Here is a 17,644-nt window from a genome sequence, read left to right as displayed (position 1 = left end):
GGGCCTTTCTACACCATAGTATAGGGGGTGCTCAGATGGCACTACTGTCCACCTGTGTGGCTCTTCCCTCCTCCCATCTCTTGATTTAGCCTCATTGTATATATGCTGTTTTTTCATTGGGAGAGTCTCCCCATCATGCTTGTTGTAGCCCTCTCTTGCAGAGGTGGATGTAGCCCTATGGGCAGTTTTCATTAACTAATAAATGGATCTTTTTCTCGGAAAAAAAAAAAAAAAGTGAAAAGAGATCTCCATGGCATTCGTCAGATCTCATGGCGCATTATTTTACGTGCAAATTTACTGCTCTGGCGCGTTTAGACAATCAATGGAGGACATTTGTTGCTTTGCAATGATTATTTTCCACTCGTATCTCACAACTTTTTGTTTTCTTTAGGGGATCCTGACTTGCAGGAGCTTACCTGGCTGGGTTGCGTGTATGTAAAGGATGTCGCTCGTGCCCAGATTTTGCTCTATGAAAGTCCGCGCGCCAAGGGTCGGTATTTGTGTACTCAGGAAATCTTTCCTTTCAATGAGTTTGTGGAAGAGGTGGCACAGATGTATCCTCAATACAACGTTAGCAGGTGTGCTTGCAAGCCTTAGATTTTGGCATTGTTTGCATTTCTCGATGTTGAGATGGTTTTGTGTTTGGGCCTGGGTAGCTATACGGGCGGCTTGTTAGTGTGTTGAGAAAGAGAGAGGGAGAGAGAAAGGTCTTAACGTCATAGGAACAATCCCAAGGGACCTCAAAGATCCATCCGACGAGGATTGAACTCAAGATGTCATTGCACAGTAGTGTGTGTAAGGTGACTTGATTGCTATCCTCTGTTTTCGAAATCTAAATGTGAGCTGTGAAAAGCAGGTTCAATGAGAATACACATCCAAAACTGGCTCGTTGTGCCAACCCTGGCAAGAAGTTGATGAGCCTCGGTTTGAAGTTCACCCCTCGTGATGAAATTATACGATCCACTGTTTCAAGCTTGGAGGAGAAAGGCTTTCTTCCATGAATATCACTTGAAAAATGTAGCAATCTGAAGAAAATTCTACCAACTAGCATATAAATTACATTAAAAAATTATGATTACATCTCTCTCTCTCTCATTCAGTTACGAGTTTTCGTTTGCTACTTTCAATTTGCATGTCTAAAAAAGCCGCCTTTTGTGAAGCAGAGCTTTAAATTCTGTAATTATCCCCCAACTTGGGAGGAAGAAACAATGCTCTTCTGGAAGGGTGGAGGAAAAAGATATTCTTTTGGAAGAGGAATAGTCTTTTTTCAAGGAATTTTGAATTGGCACCCATTATCCCTACTGAGCTTGAAGGTGGGTTCAGGCGAGGCGCTGGCAGACCTGTAGAAGTTTCTATTCTCTCCACTGGCCCAGTTCAGAAGAGATGCCAGCAACGAACAAATCTCTAATCTCCAGAAGGTCCAGCAATGGATCAGATTTGATGCATTGGCAATGCAATTGGCTGTGAGTGAGGAGCACCAAGTTGAAGTGATTGGCTCTGAGATCATCAACTTGCACACTTTGAGCTTTTGTGCTGAAATGTGGTGGACACACTTCTTTCGAGAGGGTGAGCGGGGCCTCGCGCATTCTTCACTCGTATCTATGGCACTAGTCGTGGAGAAGTCAGTCACTAGCTCTTTGGCTAGTCACTAGCTCAAAGCTGGGAGAGGTACTGGCATCTTTTTCATGATGTAGGAGCAATAGTGAGGAATCTGTTTAGAGCTGGGCAGAGAGCTTCTAGTCTTGGACCTCGGCATTGGAGCTAATGGGAGACCGAGTTGAGCTTCTCAATATTGACATCACCGCTTCACCGTCGAAGTCCGGAAGTTGCCCCCCAGTAGTAGCATTGTGTGTATTTACTAATGTCTTGCTTTGTTTAATGTTAATGCCTTCTCCTATTCCAAGCATACATCAAAGAAGCTGCAAGGATGAAGAGTGCCTCTTGTCACCTCCAGAGTATGCTCATCCCTGGTAAAGCTTCTCAAGAGTCATGTGGTGCGTCGTTGAAAGATGGCAAGTCTAAACTCCCAACAGTCCCATGCCATGATGGCAGCCATAATGGTTGAAAGTACCACACATCCTGCTACTCACCAATTTCTAAGGTTAACCTTTCATTCACTTCTTACAAACTCTTATGTTTTCCTGGATTTTACAGAACGGGGGGTTTCCTACACTTTGTACTTTCTAGATGCCAAATTAGGTAATGATCATGGTTGGCAACTCATGTATACCTGACAAGGATTGCTACTCTTAAATGGCAATGATTTCATCTTAAGGCAGTGCCATAGAACTAGAAACAGATCTCACCTTAGAGCTAGTCTGCGGCTAGCGTAGTTCCTTATTTTCCCCAATCCCCCCTTGATTTCCTCTTGACGTCCCTACCATTGACCCCTACCATCCCCAAGGTGTTCCAAGCTTGCATCCGGATGTTGCTATAATCCATCCCGATGGGCCCTCCAATCTAACCCCCCAAGGGCTTCTTAGCAAAGAAATTAGCATGTGCCCTACTGGGGTCTGCCTAGAGCAACCCCTTAAGGTAAGCCCTCTTATCATTTCCTGCTTACCAAATAAGAAAGCTTGAAGCTGGCCTAGAATCTAAGGTTCTAGTTGGTCTCCTTGCCGGCCCTTGCCCCCCCTTGTCTATATATGACATGGAGCAAAGACAACGGGCGCGTGATCAGCGGAGCGGTGCGATTTGGACCGTCGGATATCCGCAGGGGGAGGGGGAGGGGTTCTATAGTCGTGGTCTCACAATCCTTGGAACGACGCGTGATAGGTGGGTTGGATAGGGTGTTGCACTACCGGGTGGGAGGTCCGGGGTTCAAGGCGCATCTACGATGGTTGGAACCCAAATTTTTTTATTTCCATGAAACTCCATCAATGGCAGATTAAACATCGTTGATCCCTTAGTCTTTGCCCCGTGTGACATATAGACAAGGCTCCCCCCTCGGTCGGAATTCATTAACAATGGATAAAGGGTAATTGAAATAGTCATGTCGCTAAACTGGAAAATATTTAATTCTTGCCTAATTACCACTACCTATACGAGTTGGATATGGCCTCCAATCTTCTGAGTGCGGCCTAGTGGATGTTACGTAACTCCCCATTTTGCCTATGTAGGTGTTCTAAATCATTCAACCCTAAGGTATCGGCCTTAATTAACGACCCTGTTTGGGTGGAATTCCCAAATCTAGGATTACTATAATCTCAACTCAGTAGTTTCAACCCTACGTAAAGTCTTGGATGTTAAACCTATGTAAGGTGTGAGCTTTCTCCTAGAGTCAGTAGAGTATGAGTCAAGGAGAGAAAAGGTGGAATTATCCCACATGTATTGGTGCAAGGTTGTAGAGCTACTTAAAGCTCGTTTCATGAATAAACGAACACGTTCCATTTTGCATTACATCTCTCTTATTTATGGTGAGCTTGTGATGGCTTAGCAACTACTCAAGATTGTGTTTATGAGGCCAAATTAATTCATCTTGGAACCTAATTCGCTTGACTGATAATTTAGCTTACACACACTCACTTGTGTGCATGAGGTTTCTCTTTCATCCACCCTAGCTAGCATGATCCCATTCCCATCAAGTGGTATCAGAGCTCCAGGTTATGCTAGCTAAGCTTGTTGTTACGCTTTTGTGTGTTAGATTCCCTAATCTCTATTTGCATTAGCTTAATAATCCCAATACCTAATCACCACTTGGGCAAGAGCATGCTCCACTACCCTTTGATGATTATGTGAAGGGGAACTTTCATTTAGCATTGGGTAACTCACTCAATTTGAGGGGTTTTTTTTAAAATACTTTTGAGGCTAAAGAATCTCTCCCACTTGGGCATTCAAGCCCATTTTTTGGATCGGCTACGCGTCCCGACTACACTAGAGCCAACCGGCTGCGCCGCTGGCCCACTTCTTCTGCCTTGGCCCATCTGCACTCGAAACGGTCATTTGATGAAGGTCGACCCCACTGCTGCTTGCCTTGCTTTGGGCGAGTGGCAAGCTTACTGCAAACCCTTGTCATCCGACATAGCGAGACCTCTTTGCATACACAACTACTCCGGCCCATGCTTCTTGGTCTCAAACATGTGCCTAGTGCTTGCTGCCAAGGCCCTGTGTCACCGTTGTCGGCATCGCCATCTTCGTGCACATTTGAGCATATGCTCATTGCCGTGACATAGTTCATCAACAATCAAATTGACTTTATTTACGCTTCGGTTTCCATCGAGTGGAGTTGCAAGTGGCATTTCTAAAAAGTAACAGATCGAATCTCACAACATGCTCTTCTAGCAATAGTCCAACTGACACTACGTGTTGGTTACAGCTACCAGCATCACAAATTCAAGAAAAGCCAAGGGCTCTTTCCTGTAGGTGGTAAGCCTCGAATGCATCCTTTCCAAAAGCTATCAAGCAATTAAGGAAGGAGAAATTCTCTTTCAAACTTTAAAATTCTTCTCTCTCGAGCTTCAAGGAAAAATCTTTTCACCCTTGTAATTCAAAGATAAAAATTTTTGCAACCAAGGCAACTATTGTGAAGAGGGGCTTCACCAATGGTGAAGAGGAGCTTCACAGAAGGAATTTTCTCTCTCTCTCTCTCTCTCTCTCTCTCTCTCATTTAACTCCAAAAAATCTTGCAACCAAGCACAACATATTTTGCAATGTATATCATTATCTACATTTATGGAGACGATTTTCTAGTTATACACATGCACATGTTTAAACACTGCCTATACATTATGTATATGGTAAGACCTACTTCTCACTCACTTGCCTCAAGCACATACATGGAGCCCATAAACATATCCCAAGATAATGAAGACCATCAACATGAAGACAAAGCACCAGAGGAAGAAGAATCGGACGAAGTAGAAGACAAAGACCATGAATCAATCGAAGACAAAGCATTTAAGAAGAGGAAGGTGCTCTTGGATTAGAGCGAAGCAGACATTTTTCAGAATTGTGCTCTTGGATTAGAGAGTTACTTTTGCTCTTGGCTTGAATTGTGGCTCATGGATTGGAGTGTTATGTTGTTTGTCTCCTAGATTAAGGATGTATGTTGTCTGTGTTCCTGGTTGAAGTGTTGTTTTCCTTCATCAAGTTGTAGCCCAAAGTTCAAGGGGAGGATTCCTCTTGTATTGACATCCTTAGTGGATACCATGTGTCATCCTTAGTGGATAAAGAAGATTCATTGTATTGTCCTAGTCCAAACCTCAAGGGGAGGATTGTAAGGTGTGAGCTTTGTCCTAGAGTCAAGGAGAGAAAAGGTAGAATTATCCCACATGTATTGGTGCAAGGCTGTAGAGCTACTTAAATCTCATTTCATGAATAAACAAACCCATTCCATTTTGCATTATATCTCTCTTATTTATGGTGAGTTTGTGATGGCTTAGCAACTACTCAAGATCGTGTTTATGAGTCCAAGTTAATTCATCTTGGAACCTAATTCACTTGCGTGATAATCTAGCCTAGATAAACTCATTTATGTGCATAATGTTTCTCTTTCATCCACCCTAGCTAGCATGATCCCACTCCCATCAACCTAGGAGGGACTACAACCCTTCATGACATCCTCAAGTCCAGGTAAAAATGGACCGTTCCAAGTACACGAAAGGCCTAGTTATTGTCTACCATTGATTGGGGCACTCCCTCACAAAGTGAGAGAGTGGGTTGGATTGATTCACTTGTACTAGAATCCTTGGAGTCCTTGCAACCATCCAAGGTAGCCAACAAGGTGGAGTATAAATATCTTCCCAAACTTGCATCCTTTTAAGGGATAACAATTGACGATGAGGATCCAAGGTTAGGAACCACTTGATTCACGTAGATCCTTATCTCTTCAATGTACCAGAGATTCATGAATAGCTAAAGTTGATTTGGGATATAAGGAGTTTTGAGTCACATAGAACCCCATTTAAAGCTTGGTGATTGGCCATCCAAGCTACTCAGACTTATCTCATACATGCCACGAAAGGGGTTGCAGACATCAAAAAAAGGAGAAGGGAAAAGATCTATGAAGAACTAATAGTAGGTGAAGAGACAAGCCAAGATCAAAGAAGTAATAACTAGACTTAGAATTGAAGAAGAACTCTCTCTAAGACACACTTCGCTGTTTTTCAAGGAGTGGTGCGTGGGATGATGGATAAATCCTCTAAAGAAATGCTCAAAATCTGCAAGGGAAAAAACACTAGAGAAGTTGTCACAAAGTGATGACGTGGCTACTTGAGTAACCCTAACCTACAGACCCTAAAAATCTGCCAAAAACCCTAACCCTAACCCTAGGGCAGCAGGGGAGACTCCCGGAAAAATCGCTCACATGATGACGTGGCATCGTACGACGGATTTCGCTTTTTGCGACGCATCCTATGGCAGTCGATGCTTTTTCTCTATGCAATTGCAAGAGAGAGAGAGAGAGAGAGAGAGAGAGAGAGAGAGAGAGCTCCATTGCTTTTTATTTACTAAAGCTCAAGAGAGCTTGTGTGTGTGAGAGAGAGAAAACTTTGCTTTTGATTTGAAGCTTTTGGGGCTCTGCTTTTGGCATCCCTTGTAAACTTTAAATAAGTGGTTTGGGCTCCCACTCTGCAGAGCATCTGGACGCAGAGTCCGAGAGTGAGAACTTGACCCACTCTTGTACTTTGAACACTGATTAATACATAAAGAAATACCGAAAGGGGCACCAGTCTTTGGGGCCAATATCTCTAGGCACGGAACTCCGTCGGGCCAGTGCATTCTATTGTGAACTGTGAATTGTTTTGAAGTGGTTATTTGGTGCTGTCGTGATTGATTCTTGACTTGGAGTGTCCAAGTTTGTTATAGTGGTATCAAAGCACGACCGATTTCTCTTCTACAGGAAATCCAATCCCAATTTTTTTTTTCCCGCGCCACATATGGCTTCACGCAAGGATCAGTCGACTCCCTTTGCATCCGGAGATGCGGGCAGGGATCACAACGAAGATTCTGGCAGAGAGTATGGACCGCCTCGGCCTACTCAGGCGGAGAAACAAGAGATGAAGCGTCGTCAATTGATCGGCGATGCAACAAAGATGATGCTCAGTTTTGCGAAGGACCCGAAATTGGCAAAATATATGAGCGAGACCTCTTTTCAGGAAGTGCACGAGCAGTGGCAGAAAACCACAACACCACCCCCGAAACCCGCTCTCAAGAAACCTTCTGCCACAAGCAATATTCAGAGAAGGAATTAGAAGAGGTGGTTGATTCACGGACTGCTCAATTTTTTGACGCGCAGAGCAAAGCCAAAAAGCACGGCAAAAAGCAGAAGAAAGGCACTGACTTCCCGGGTTATTTGGGTCGTCACTCTGCATTTGACAAAGCAAAGAAACAGAAGAAGCGTGTTCGATTTGAAGGAGTACCCAATTCTTCTTCTTATTTTGACAGTTCTTCTAGCTCTTCAGATTCGAGCAAAGAAGACAGAAAAGGCAAAAAGCGAAGCAAGAAACAATGCTTCGGAAAGGGCAAGAAAAAGGCAAAGAAGTCTAAATCTCGCCCAGTGATTGATAGTTCTACAGAGGACTCGTCTACAGACAGTTCAGACTCCGATGACAGAAAATTTTATACGAAGAAGAAGAATTTTTATAAAGTCAACCAGCATGACTTTCTGGAAGATAAAAGCAAGAAAGTCCGAGAGTTTAAGGAAGGTGGACAATCGATCAAATTTGACACTTTTTCAGGATATAAAGATGCTTCGAAGGCTTTGTCTTTTATACAACTGTTTGACATCGCTTTCGCGGGAGGACGCTATTCAGAGCACTACAAGATTCGGAGATCTGTCTCTTATTTTAAGGGGAATGCTCGAACTTGGTGGTCCACGCTTCTTTTAAACAAGACTGTGCCAGTTAAATGGCTGAAATTTAAGAAGATTTTTATTTCTTCTTGCTGACGCAAGAGTATGAACGCGATATACGAGCTGCCTGGAACCATCTTCGGATGACCAAGAGAGATACAGTGGATGCTTATTGCGAGAGATTCTGGAGTTTTTTTGTACCTGCCTCTTCATTCAAGAAGATCTCGTTTAGAGAACAGATCGAGCGGTTTACCTTGGGTCTACCTACAGAGATCCAAGATCACTGCTTGGAACAGAAGTCAGCTTCTATTCAGGAGTGGATGAGTCATGCGAATCAGGGTTTTTCCATTCACTCTGGCAGTCTGACCAACCCCACCGATGAGGTCATGAGACAACGAGCCGAATAGACTTCATCGAATGAAAGTAGAAAGAGAAAGAGCAACCCAGAAAGGAAGGATGCACGACCCAAGCTTACTGCTCAGGAGAGAGCTCGCTTCATCAGGGAGAGGAAGTGCTTTGGATGCGGGAAACATGGACATATCTCCGGGAAGTGCCCTAAAAAGGCACAGAAAGAACATAATGACAAGGACGATGATAGGCTTGAGAGTTCGAGAGCAGCTGAGGAACATGGAAGAAAAGGGAAGATGAAAACAGGACTGGTTCCAGATTGTGTGGGTACCGATCCCAACACCATGGACAAGAGTACAGAACTTTGCCGAGCTTGGGGAAAAGTGAAAGACCAAGAGGCCGTGATCTTCTTTGATGGAGGAGCCAAGGCCAACTTCATTTCACCGGAATTGGCGGCACGGCTCGATATCACTGCCGATCAGATGGGACCACTTGCGGAGGCTGTTCTATTGGCACCCGGCAGGGACGTAGCCATTGCACCTGTCATTGGCAAACTTCGGTTGCATTGTTAGGGGTATTTGGGGCATGAGTAATTTTTCATAATGCCTTTGGACGGTTGTGATGTTCTCTTAGGGATTCCTTGGTACCACAAGAACAACACCGTGGTCGATTATCGGGCGAGGAAAGCGACATTGACTACAGAGAAGGGCAGAACTGTTGTACTTGATATTAAACTGAAGGGCGAGTCTGTCCCTATTGTATCGACTTCGGCCATTTCTAAATTAATAAAATCCAGTCTGTTTGTTTACTCGATCTTTATGAAATAATTGAGCGATAAGGATAAGACAAATATGTCTAAACTTGATAAAGAACGCCAATATTTTCTCCACTCTCATGCCGATTGCTTCACAGAGGGCCTACCAGGCGAGATACCACCTGCTCGTCTTGAAGATCATACCATTGATCTGATACCTGGAAGCACACCACCAAACTGGCCACATTACCGTGTGAGCCGCGCACAGAATGAAGATATTATGAACCAAGTGAAAGACCTCTTGGAAAAGGGTCTTGTCCAACCTAGTACTTCACCGTATTGCTCTCCAGTGTTGTTGGTTTTGAAGAAAGACTGATCTTGGAGAATGTGCATCGATTATAGAGCTCTCAACAAAATCACCATCAAGAACAGATTTCCGATTCTAGGATCGATGATATACTCGACAGATTACAGGGATCCTCATGCTTTAGCAGGATTGATTTGAAGAGTGGATATCATCAGATCAAAATCGCGCCGAGAGACGTCTACAAGACAGCTTTTCGGACGACTTTTGGGTTATTTGAGTTTTTGGTGATGCCTGTTGGCTTAACCAATGCTCCTGTGACATTTAACCGGATGATGGACATGATTTTTCGAGAGTACAGGATATTTGTTGGCACTTTCTTTGACGATATCATTGTTTTCTCCAAGAGTGAGGCAGAACACAGAGATCATCTGCTTCAGGTCTTTCGGGCATTACAAGATCACAAGTTAGTGATTAATGCAAAGAAAAGTGAAATTTTCCTACCAGAGATACACTTTTTGGGACACATTGTCTCAGTAGTAGCAGGAGTGCAAATGAATCCGGCCAAGACAGAGACTATCCGTGATTGGCCCGATTTGAAAGAATGTCCATGAAGTTAGAAGCTTCTTGGGATTGTGTCCGTACTACAGGCGGTTCATTCGCAAGTTTGTAGAGGTTGCTTCCCCTTTGCATATCTTGACACAGAAAGGAGTCCCTTTCTCGTGGGACACACAGAGGTGAGTGCCTTTCAGACATTGAAAGAGAAATTAACTACGGGACTAGTTTTGACTTCTCCAGACTTGCAGAAGTCATTTGAAGTATATTGTGATGCTTGTGGTCATAGTCTGGGTGCGGTCTTAATGCAAGAAGGCCATGTCATTGCTTACGAGAGCCGATTGTTCTCAAGGCCGGAGTTGACAACACATATATATGAGAAAGAGCTTTTGGCGCTTATGCATGCTCTGACTCAGTGGCGGCATTACCTACTCGGAGCGGATTTTATTGTCTCTACAGACCGTCAGAGTTTGCGCTGCTTCTTGTCATAGAAGTAGATTTCGGAAAAGCAGATGCGATGGGCGAACATCTTGTCACAGTTTCACTTCCAGATTGTCCATGTGCAGGGACAGAAGAATGTGGTGGCAGATGCTGTGTCTTGGAAGCTGTTGGTTCTGGCTATTTCCGAGATACATCATAGGAGCTTCGAGGATATGGTTGACCAATATGCCACAGATACAGATTTTGCAAACGTTTTCACATGGATACGGGATGGGAAGACAATAGCGGGATATTCCATTCGGGATGGCTACTTGATGAGAAAAACCATGTTGTGCGTTACAAAGCCGTTGAGGGAAAAGGTTATGACTGAATGCCATTGTCCACCTTTTACGGGTCATCGCGGCATTGCTACCACCATGAAAGGGGTAGAGAGATACTTCTTTTGGCCGAGACTCAAAAAGGATGTGTAAGAGTTTGTGCGCAGTTGCTTAGTATGCCAGAAGGTCAAGTTTGACAGGCATAAAGCACATGGATTGTTACAGCCTTTACCCATACCCACCCGCCCCTGGGAAAGTATTGCAATGGATTTCATTTTTGATCTCCTGAGAACACAGAGTGGTCACGATGGTATCTGGACTGTTATTGACAAATTTAGAAACAGTCTCATTTCAATCCAGTGAAGAAAATAGTCAAGCCGGATCACTTAGCGAGACTGTTTGTGGCCCAGATCTTCAGTTTACATGGCATGCTTAAGATGATTGTCTCTGACAGAGACCCCAGATTTACGAGTTTGTTTTGGAAGGCAATTTGGGAGAACATTGGCACGCGGTTGCAGTTCTCGTCATCGTTCCATCCGCAGACTAACGGGCAATCTGAGATTGCCAATTCAATGGTTTTAGATTTATTGAAGTCTTATATCTTGGATCAGAAGAATCAATGGGAAAAGTACCTACCTTTGGTGGAATTTGCCTACAATAACACGATACACTCTTCGACGGGGAAGGCGCGATTTGAGATTGTTGAAGGTGCTGCGAAGGTTCCATCCTTCCTAAGCACGAAAGATAAGATTTTTGAAGCGGATGAATATACGCGAGACTTAGATACGGCTTTTGCCAAGGTTCGTGAGACTTTGCAGAAATCTCAAGAACGATAGAAAAAGGCAGCGGATCGCCATCGTCGCGACTTGAAATTGAAGGAGGATGATTGGGTGCTCTTACGTTTTGAGAAGGCACACCTGAGAAAGAAAAGAGAAAGGAGAGGCCTTTTCCAAAGCTTAGTATGAAATACTATGGACCTTTCCAGATCACTGAAAAGATAAATGATGTCTCCTTCCGACTGAAACTGCCTGATACTTGGAGGATTCACAATGCATTTCATGTGAGTCTCTTGAAACCTTTTAAAGGGGTTGTGCCTGATGATGGGGAGCCTAATGAGCAACCCGGGATTGAAAGAAAACGAGGAGATCCTTGTTCCTGAACAAATTTTGGCACATAAGGATATGAAGAATAAAGGTAAAGTCCGAAGGTGGTTCTTGGTTGAGCTCAAGAACTCTCCTGCATTGGATGCAAAGTGGATGGAGGAGGAGGCCCTAGAAGATACTCCTCAGATTGTGAAACTTTACCTCGAGGCTTTTGGTTTAGCATAGTCTACTCCAAATGGAACCCAGAATTCAGCTTGGCCGGAGATATGGTGCAGTGGGATGCACAAGAGGGGAGTCACTCTACTCCTTTGTCAACAGATGCCTGATTTAGATACTAGAGTCACTGATGTCTCTTCGAGCTTCAGGGATACTGAAAGCTGACAGTATTCTGCTGTATGACTTTTTGAAATGGAATTCTTGATTATGGTACATATTTGTTCTTGACTTCTTTTAAGTGCAGGAACTGATAGACGGAATGACTGCAGCATTTTGGTCTGATTGATCTCGAATAGACATGGTTGCAATAGGGGTTAGTCAATCGGACATCGATGAGGTCCCGATTGGATCTAGATGCGATTGCTAGCTACATTGTCGATAAATCATGGTCTAAGATCCAAATTAATGTTGAATGTCATGTGATGTGACTATCGATTGGTACATGTGCTAGATGTGTGTTCCTAGTACATAGGTACTAACAGTCAGTGTCGACTAAGACAGTTTATGGCCTCTATCTGTTTTGCAGGCATAATCGAGGGCGATTACAATGCTTTCAAGAGGGGGGTATGTCACAAAGTGATGATGCGGCTACCCGAGAAACCCTAACCTAGAAACCATAAAAAATTACCAAAAACCCTAACCCTAACCCTAGGGCAGCAAGGGAGACTCTTGAAAAAATCACTGACATGATGACATGGCACCGTACGACAGATTTTGCTTTTTGCGACGCATCCTACGGTAGCCAGTTCTTTTTCTCTACGCAATTGCAAGGAGAGAGAGAGAGAGAGAGAGAGAGAGAGAGAGAGAGAGAGAGAGAGAGAGAGAGAGAGAGAGAAACTCCATTGCTTTTTATTTACTAAAGCTCAAGAGAGCTTGTGAGAGAGAGAGAGAGAAAACTTTGCTTTTGATTTGAAGCTTTTGGGGATCTGCTTTTGGCATCCCTTGTAAACTTAAAATAAGTGGTTTGGGCTCCCACTCTGTAGATCATCTGGACACAGATTCTGAGAGTGAGAACCAGACCCACTCTTGTACTTTGAACACTGATTAATACATAAACAAATACCAAAAGGGGCGCTAGTCTTTGGGGCCAATATCTCTAGGCACGGAACTCCGCCAGGGAAGTGCAAATCTATTGTGAACTGTGAATTGTTTTGAAGTGGTTATTTGGTGGTGTCGTGATTTATTCTTGACTTGGAGTGTCCAAGTTTGTTATTACAGAAGCTATCCCTCTCTTGGACTCACTTGATTGTCCCATCATGAACGAGAAGGAGAACGTAGAATATGCCAAATATCAATTTGAGAAGCTCTTTAGCCCTCTCAAAGTAATGTATGAAGAAAAGGTGGCTAGCATAGTAGCCATTTGGAGTACAAGAAAAAAAGGTAATTCACCTTTTGCTGTCTTGGTCTCTGGACCTACCCCTCTCACTCATCGCGATACAAGTAGCAATAGAGGGCCTTAAAGCCAAGAAGAACCTTGGTCTAGACAATCTACATGCATAGTTTTTAAACATTTAAACTTTTTTTTTTTTTGTGTCTCGTTATTGTCAGAGTTTGGGGAGACATCAAGATCTACCCTTCTCAATCAGCACATGGGTTGTTAAGCTTATGCATAAAAGAGTGCCTAAGGAAGACCTTGCCAATTGGAAACCTTTGACTATGCTCAATACTATATACAAAATCTTTGTGCAAGATCTAGAAAACATTATATCAATGCATTTGATGAAATGAATATCCACAAAACAAAAGAGTTTTATAAGAGGTCGTAGTCTTGTCAAAGTAGTCATATCAATGTGGGAAAGCATAGAACTTGCTCAAGGCTCTTCCTAGGAGTTTATTATTTTCAAAATTGAATTTGACAAAGATTATGACCATCTAGAATGCTCATTTATCTTGGAAAGGTTGAGAAAAATGGGTGTCGGTCCCAAATTCATAGGTTGTGTTCAAGCTTTATCTGGTAATGCCTAGCTGGCAAGGGTGGCTATTGAGACTTATTATCACACATTCTCTCTCCAAAGGTCAGCCAACATGCAAGGTTTCCCCTTGGCCCCTCTACTTTTTGCAATAGCAGTAGGTGGACTCAGATATCTCATCACTAAAAGAATCAAAAGAGGGTTGATCAAAGGAATTAAACTCTGACTCATATAAGCCTCAATGTCTTATCTCAATTTGTAGATGATCATAATGATCTTCTGGCCAATGATGAAATTTTTTTGAGGGTTTTTTTGGACGTCCTAAGTATCTTTTGCTCTACAGCAGGATCCAAGATCAACCACCACAAGAATGACGTCTACTCCAACGCATATACAATCCTTGGTTAACATGCTAATGAGAGATGTTCTATTATTAGACAAGGACAAGTGTTCAACCTATTGGGGATCCCTATGGGTTTTGGTATCTCTTTAAAACAACGGTATACTATGTGTGCTCTAACTTCAACGAGAAAGTGAATAAATGGGTGGAATTTCAAGGTTCTATTGCAGGTAGGTTCATGGTCATTAACCACTTTCTAATGGCCTATGTGGTGTTGTTTTTTTCATGTTGGAGATCCCCTGACTTCTAACTTGAGCAAGGCACCAAGATTTGTAGGATTTTTTTATGGGTCTGGGATCCCTTCTATAGCACTGGGCGTGCATATAGGAGCACAGTTTTGTGGTATGACCACATATGTGATTACTAAATCACACAATACGTGTTGATGGTCATTTTTGGACGCCTTCACACTTTGTTTTCAAGAAAACTATATGCCAAGAGATAGTCAAAACGTTCTTTTCAAACTTTCACCAAGGGGGACGGTTTGACAAGATATACCTAGGGATTTGGATTGCCAAGGCAACACCCAGGGTTACACAGGGATTTGGATTTCCAAGGGAAACCTCAGGGTTACAAGTTCAATTTCTTTATCTTACTATCTCTAATTTTAGTGATTAGCAGGTCAAAGAAATTTTGATGTGGTACGCTTACAGATTGAGGGATGTACTTGACCTCCTGGTAAGTGTCAGGTAACTTCCACCTCATTGTGAGTATATGTTTTTTTGGTTTCTTTCCCTTTCCAATTACGTTTGATTAAGTTTTGTACAAGGGATGTTTCAGCTAGAAGGCTTTCATCCAGCTTGCTCTTTAGCCACATGACAAGGTCATGTAAGAGCACATCATTTTGAGAAAATAGTGTTATTTTCTCTCTTTCCTGTTTCTCAAGATATCGTGACGGGTTTGATTCTTGTTAAAACAGTTATAGACCCCCATGGTATGGTACTGTTTGGCACATGTTTTCACATGGGATACAACATGGTCTAGGAACTCAAGGAGTTCGGTTTAGCCAGCGTAGAGCAATGATAATGAGGGTCCCTCTCATTCACGACGTCGAGTGTTTGCAGTTACCTCCACACATATGTACCTCTTGTAATTGATAGATGTCACTTTTCCTGACATCCTTATTTGAGACATATTCCACATGTGGAGAATATGAGTCTCTGGGACTGACACTGGAGCCTAATTCCTAATAATGATGCGTCGCAACAAAGTCCCTACGTGTTGGTCGCATCCGTTCATTAGACCATTTGGAGCACACCGTAGCATGAACAATTTCAGTGTCCAAAAATTGTCGGGTACTAAGTACAGACTTGTTTCGATTGCAAGAGCTGTGAAACCACCTTAACGGAGGGTCATTTCTACATATAGCTAAGTATGCTAAGTTAATGAGAATGTCTCATGGTTGGTACCTAGGTGTGATTGAGTTTTCACATTCTGTTATGGTCCAACTTTCGTTGTAAGGCTTTCACGTTCGTATCGTGGAAAGTCCCGTCATGAAATTGCGGTTTGGATATGTTTGTGTTAAATGCATGCACACTAGGTGTTATGGGCCCTAGTGTTTAACACAAATTTATTCGGAGCGGCATGCAAATTCATGGACTTTGTTCTCTAGGCTACCTTTTGCCTTTCAAGTGCAATTTCTCTTGCAGATTTATTATGAGTTTACACCCTGCCATTTGAGATAATGGTACAGTATTGGTGTTGGTGATTGGATGGTCTACACTCTGTGTGTTTATTTCACTCCAATTCACTTTTAACCTAGCTGGTTGTCTCCAAACCATATCGAGTATATGGCTGGAATCTCACTGGGTGAGTCATAGTTTATCGTCAGTCGTGGAAGATTGCTTGTAAGTGGTTGGGGAAAAGCACCTTACTCTTACTGCTCCTATTCATCCCGCGTTGGATGGACAACTTACAAGTATTTTTTGCTAAAAGATCTGCTAAGCGTATACGTTAGCACAACACATTCTGAATGGGAGATTCTCTCCCTTTTCTAGAAGTTGCTTACGTTAGGTTTTCAACTTTGAACACCTGTTGTGGTGGAGTTGGATACCGATTTAATAGTTTCATAAGTCAAAGACTTAGTAGGTGTGCTGAAAAAGTATGTTGGCATGTAAACTTCATTAGGGGTGAACATGTAGTAATGTGTGTTCCAAAATGTTCAGAAGACTGACATGAGGACACTCCCTATTCTATCACTTAGTAGCTATGAGTTTTTCACGATACTCACGCGAGTTGGAAATCTTGCTCACAACTTCATGGAAAGTTGCACCAAGGATTTCTTGTATTTTTCCAGTATCTTTAGAAAGTCTAAAAATTGGTTATGTCTTTCGACACCTCTTAGTTGTGGTTACTCCTTTAAAGTACTCAAGTGAGTTATAAACTGAGTTACCATTTAGATACAAGTGGTTGCAAAAGGACAACAATGTTGAAAATCAAGATGTTGCTCTTGGTTTCATTGAACCTCCTCACTGCACCAAGTATCAGTCATAAGGACAACTCGACCACGTATGTGACACCAATAAAGAAAACATTAGTGTTCTTACGAAGATATTACCACTTGTGTTTTCGAGGACGAAAACGCTTCTCCAAGGGGGGAGTAATGTCATGCCAAGGGAAAACCTAGGCGAGTAGGACTCGGGCCAAGGGTCGGCTACTAAAGGTGGACAGGGAGATTCTATTCAGTGGCCAACGGCTATATAAAGGGGGTTTGGGTGGAGAATCTTCATCACGCAGCTCCTGGATTTTACATTGAAGAGACTTTCAAAGAGATGTTTTGAAGAAGGAAACTTAACTTGAATCCGGTGAAACATGAGGAGATTATGTGCTCTCCATACTTTCTATAGCAACAAAAATCTAACCCAGTCAAAAAAGTATGCATATGGATGAGGCAATGGCGGAAGCACTCCCAAGATCCAAAACAAGCAACCAAAATTTATCCCAGGAAAACGCATGTGAAGAGCTGTAGAGATGCAATCCAAAAACTGTTGCGTACAAGAACATGACCACATTAAATGTGGAATATTCTTAGTGCTTTCACCACAACGAACACATCACGAAGAGGCTAATCTTCTGGAGCGCAAAAATTTGCCAGTTGGGGAGAACCCCCACAATGCATCTCCACATAAAAAATCGCTCCTTAAGAGGTAGCTTAACATGCCATACCTTCATAACCTTACTCCGCCACCATGTAGCACCTTTATTCATATTCCATACTTCATTACCATGTTCTTGTATCCAAGAAGATGAATTAAAATTACAATACACCTTCTTTGAAAAAATTGAGTGGATCAAAGAACCAACATAATGCCAATCACATATTTGATCCTCCGCAACCAGCATCAGAATGGGAGATACAAAATCAACCAGATCCTTAATGGTTTTCCACATGTCTGTAGTGCATCCCAAGCCCCAAACTAAGAGTAGCCTGTCTAAATGAAATCACCCATCTATGAGCGTCTATCACATCTATTATCCTGTCAATACCTTTTTGGGAGAGAAAATAAG

The 17,644-nt window shown here is 42.8% G+C and overlaps 1 pseudogene; it reads left to right on the top strand.

Annotated features, from left to right (window-relative positions):
• The first annotated feature begins 391 nt into the window (after positions 1-391).
• LOC147416901 (cinnamoyl-CoA reductase 1 pseudogene) lies at positions 392-1,001 on the top strand (annotated as a pseudogene).
• Positions 1,002-17,644: the final 16,643 nt, after the last annotated feature.

Source organism: Adiantum capillus-veneris, unplaced genomic scaffold (assembly GCF_014529385.1).
Source record: "Adiantum capillus-veneris isolate H3 unplaced genomic scaffold, ASM1452938v2 Hic_scaffold_387, whole genome shotgun sequence".
In the NCBI taxonomy this organism is placed as follows: domain Eukaryota; kingdom Viridiplantae; phylum Streptophyta; class Polypodiopsida; order Polypodiales; family Pteridaceae; genus Adiantum; species Adiantum capillus-veneris.
The sequence above is the reverse complement of the archived record's forward strand: the minus strand, read 5'-3'. Positions and strand labels throughout refer to the sequence as shown.